The following is a 5,478-nucleotide window of genomic DNA, read 5'->3' on the forward strand; positions in this document are numbered from 1 at the left end:
TTACTCTAGCACATGGTCTAAGTGAATGTTCCATATTCAGTTAAAAACAATGACGTTCTCCTGCTCTGAGGTGGAGAGTTCCATAAAGGTAAATTAAGTTAAATTGGTTGATACTGTTGTTATGTTTCATAGTCTTTCATTTGCTATTTCTCTATCAATTACTAAGAGATAAATATTGAGGAGATCCTTGGTGTCACAGTGGGTTAAGGATCTGGTGTTATCATTGCTATGGTGCGGGTTTGACTTCTGGCCTGGGAAATTCCACGTGCGGTGGGTGTGGCCAAAAATGAGAGATAAATATTGAAATCTCCCATTGTGATTATTGATATTTCTATTTTACCTTTCCAATCTTATAGTAGTTATCTATTGCTTTATAACAAATTTTTCCACATTTATAAGGATAAAATTGGAAACACATTATCTCAAAGCTATTGTGGATCAGGAATTCAGAACTGTTTATTTGGGTGGTTTTCTTCACTTAAGTGAGTTTATCATGGGGTTGCAGTCAAGACATTAGTGAGGGCTGTAGTCACCAGTGGGCTATGATGGGGCTGAAGGATCCACTTCTAAAATGGTTGTTGACAGGAGGCTTCAGCTTTTTGCCACGTCCATGACACAACTGGCTTGAGCATGTGGTCTGAGAGAGAGAAAGGAAAGAGGAATCTACAATGCCATTTATGACCTAGTCTCACATACTATCTCTTCTGTCAAATTTTATTCATTAGAAGCAGGATAATAAGTACAGCTCACACTCAGAGAATGGGGAATTATCTTCCACATTTTGAAGGAAGAGTATTAAAATTTTTGTAGGTATATTTTTAAATAACTACAGTCCTGTAAGATTTTGCTTTGTGTAATACAAAGCTCTATTATTAGTGTATACATACTAATATTGGTATGTCTTCTTCAAAATCTAATCTTTTATCACTAGGAAATGTCTCCTCTCTATTGATATTTTTCTGCTAAAATCCATTTTCCTATTATTCATCTATCTCCTAGATTTTCAAGGTATAGAGTTTATCTTTTACAGTCAATATATAATTGAATCTTGATTTTTTTTCCATCTTAACAGATAACTGTTGTCTTCTTACTGGAGTGTTTATATCTATACTGTATAATGCAGTAACCATTAGCCACATGGAGCTGTTTAAGCGTTAATAAAGTAAAATCGAATCAAATAAAAAATTCAGGTCTTCAGTCATCCTAGCCATAGTGTGGACAATATAGGCTATACGTGAATAAAGAATAGTTCTTTTATAACTGAAAGTGTTATCACACAGTTCTTATTTAGACAATTTATACTTAATATAATTATTGATGTCATTAGGTTAAATGTTAAATATACCAGCTTTTTTCTTTTTTCATCTTTTTAGGGCCACATTCACAGCATATGTAGCTTCCTAGGCTAGGGGTGGAATCGGAGCCATAGCTGCCAGCCTATGCCACAGCCATAGCAACTCCAGATCCAGAACCCATCTGCAACCAACACCACAGCTCATGGCAATGCCGGATCCTTTAACCCATTGAGTGAGGCCAGGGATCGAACCTGCATCCTCATGGATGCTAGTCAGATTCGTTGCTGAGCCACAATAGGAACTCCCTATACCAACTTTTTATATATTTTCTATCTGTTCTTTATTTTTCTTTCTTCTGCTGCTGCTTTCTTTTTGAATAATTATTTTTTAGTATTCTATTTTTATGTGCATTATTGTACATATATTATGATTAATACATACAAATTTCTTATACATACATTGTTTTAAATAACATGTATATATTGTGCATATTTATGCATACATATATATGACATACCTTATGCAAATTTTAGCTATTTCATTATCTTCTAGATTGCATAATTTCCGATGACAAGTCTACAGTTATTCTTATCTTTGTTTCACTTCATTCAAGCTGACTTTAAGTTTGTTATGTAATTCTTGGTTTGGTAAATTTTTTTTATTATGTGCCTTAATATGGATTTCTTTGATGTTTATATTAGGGATCACTGAGGTTCTTGGAACTGTGAGCTTAGAGTTTTCTTAAAATTTAGGAAAATTTAAGTCATTTCTTCTATAATCTCTTCTGTTCCTCCCTCCACATTTCTGAGGTCAGTTTTTATTCTATTCATTTATTTTATTGTTTTCTTTTTGTGTTTCAGTTTGGTAACTTTCTGTTGTTTTATCTATCTGTCTGTGGACTGCTATAACAAATTATCATTGACTTGGTGGCTTATAAACAACAGAAATTTATTTCTCAGAGTTCTACAGTCTAGGAAGTCCAAGATCACGAAGTTCCCGTTGTGGCTCAGTGGTAACAAACCCCACTAGTACCCATCAGAATGCAGTTCTATCCCTGGCCTTCTTCAGTGAGTTAAGGATCTGGTGTTGCTGAGAGCTGTGGTGTAGGTCATAGACGCAGCTCAGATCTGGCATTGCTGTGGCTGTCACATAGGCCGGCAGCTGGAGACCCGTAGCCTGGGAACTTCCACATGCTGCAGATACAGCCTTAAAAAGAAAAATAATTTTAAAAATAAAGTACAAGATCAAGAAGCTGGCAGATTCACTGTCTAGTGAGTTTACTTCCTGGTTCACTTACTACATAGCAGATGGGAAAAGGAGCTCTCTGGGGTCCCTCATAAGAGCACTAATCCCACTCATGAGGTCCCTACCCTTATGACCTAATCACCTCCCAAAGGCACCACCTCCAAATACCATCACATTAAGGATTAGATTTTATTAAATTAATTTTGGAAGGATATAAATACTCAGTCTATAGCACTATGCGTATTTATCTTTTCTTCTGCAACATCTAATCTTCTTTCAAGCACATCCAGTAAATTTTTTGTTTCATATTGTGTTTTTTTCAGAAAACAAATTATGTTCGTTTTAATTTTATGCTTTATTTTTTCTATTCTTCTTGTGTTCAAATTTAACTTAACTCTTTGAAAATATTTTTGAAGTTTTTATCTGTATATTCAAACATCTCAGTCATTTCTGGTTCCATTTCTACTAACATATTTTCTCCTGATCGTGAATCATACATTTTTGCTTCTTTGTGTGTCTAGTTATTCTGGACTGATTGTTAAAGTGATGAACAAATTTTATGTTGTTGAGTGTCCACACTTTGATTTCTCCCTTTGAACAATGATATTTTTTGTTTTGTTTTGTGCATGAATTGCTTCTCAGCCTTTTGGCTTAGATTAAGTGTTTTGTGGATTAGCATGATCCTTTCAGTGCTAAGATTTTTTAAGGTACAAATGCAGGAGTCTTCTAGTTCAGCTCTCCTATTGATGCGTGACTCTTCAAAAGTCTGCACTGGATTATAGAATAGCTAAATGATGTCTCTTCACTGTGGCTGTCCGAAAATGACATGTCTCTCATATCTCTCAGTTCTGTATGTTCAACTTCAATTCCCTTGCAATTCTTTGCCTGGTTTTATAGACTTTCAACTTTTGCTGGAGAAGTTTGATATTTACTCAAAAATATAAGGGGAACTGCAAATAGATTCTTGAAGCATTATCCTCAAAACATCCTCCTCCAGTACCCTGCTTCACAAATTTAAGTTGCCTCCCCAAACTCTGATCTCTATCTCTGCAATTCCGGGGGACTGCTCTGCTTTGCTTGGGTTTTCTCTGCCCGCAATATGGTTCATAAACTGTCACTGACAGAAAACTGGTTCAATCACTGGCACGATCTGGTGTGTTTCTTTTTTCTTGGGACATACGGATTTGTACTGCCTATTATCTAGTGTCTTAAAATAGCATGTTTATATTTTCCCCAGTTGTTCATATTATTTTCATGCTTGTTTATATATAGAAAATTCAGTATCTATGAGTCCTTCATGGCTGGCAGTGAAAGTCTCAAAGTTACACTTTTTAAATAATTTTTTTAAAAAGACTAGCTGTAAGTAATGAAAATTCATTCTAAAGATTTCAGAAATGTAAAGAGCAGAATGATTTTGAGGATCATAACCTGAGACTCTTCTATTATTCTTTATATTAATAATATGACCTTTGAAATGGCTCTCAGTATTTGAATTTTTCATGAGTCCCCTTGTGGCTCAGTGGGTTAAGGATATGTCATTGTCACTGCTGTGGCATAGGTTTGATCCCTGGCCCAGGAACTTCCACATGTCATGCATGTGGCCAAAAAAGAAAAAAAAAAAAAAAAAACCTATATTTAATAGCTCCTCATAAGCTGTACTATAAGAAAAATATGAGATGATCAGGAATAGGAAAAATAATTATGGTTAACCCAATTAATATTTCTTACAAACATACCAAATTATGACAGATTATTTATTGAATTTACCCATACTATAAAGAATGGGGAACTCATAGCACTATTTATTAATAAGCTATAGACTTATTTATCAAAATACATTCTCATGTAATTACTCACAAACTATTGGATTGACAATAAATGTGGGAACATTTTATACTACAAGGGATCATTTAAGGTCAGAAAATTAAAGAGTTGGTTTACATAGCAGGAAATTTTTTTTAAAGGAGTGTTTTATCCATATACAGTTGTCCCTTGAACAACAACTAGTTTGAACTGTGGGTTCAATTATACATAGGATTTTTTCTTAATAATAAATACCGTAGTACTACATGATTCATGGTTGTTGAATCTGAGGAAGCAAAACTGCAGATATGGAGGAACCATGAATATAGAAGGCCGAGTATAAATTAAAAATTTTCAATTTAAGTTATTCTTTTAAATTACAGTGGGTTTTCAACCGGGTAGATGTTGACAGCCCTAGTCTCCATGCTGTTCAGGAATCCACTGTAATTTAAAAGAATAACTTAAAATGAAAAATCTATAAGTGAAAACAGCACAGATATGAAAGGAACAAAGTATAATTCAAGATAAAATTGTTAAAACACTAAAAAGAGTAAAAACTTAGAAATGCTGTTTTATAGTTGACTTAGGAGTAACAGATTAAATCACATCATTAAACCATATGGGAATAAATTTAGTAAAACAAAAATCCCCAATACAATATTAAAAGCTATTAAAAATGAATTGCATGGTCAATATATGATTTTATTGTCAAGTATGTATGGTTGTTAAATTATTTCTGTTTAAAGAGGAAGAGATATTAAATTTTAAGTTTTCAGTAATCATTGCACACACATAATCTGTAGAAGTGAGAATAAGAGAAATCAACCCCACAGGCTAATCACAAAATACAATTATTTTATATGTAATGTCTATAGCTCTACCTAGAAAAAAATATTGTTTAACTGTTAAGATTCTAAAATATAGAAAAAAAGGTTAACAATTGAAATAAGAAATAGAAAAATAAAAGAAATATATGGAAAATAGAAAAAATAGAACTTTATGAATAAAATTAAATCAAAAACATCTATGAAGAAAGAATAAATATAATCAAGACAAAGTCATGGGTTTTTTTACTCTAAAACTCTATAAAGAATCAGTTATTTTAAATGCATAATTTAAGACTAAATATGAATTT

This window comes from Sus scrofa, chromosome 1, assembly GCF_054392235.1.
Source record: "Sus scrofa isolate SSC_HxYL_T2T_F1_AM1 chromosome 1, Sscrofa_HxYL_maternal_Yorkshire_Landrace_v2.0, whole genome shotgun sequence".
Classification (NCBI taxonomy): domain Eukaryota; kingdom Metazoa; phylum Chordata; class Mammalia; order Artiodactyla; family Suidae; genus Sus; species Sus scrofa.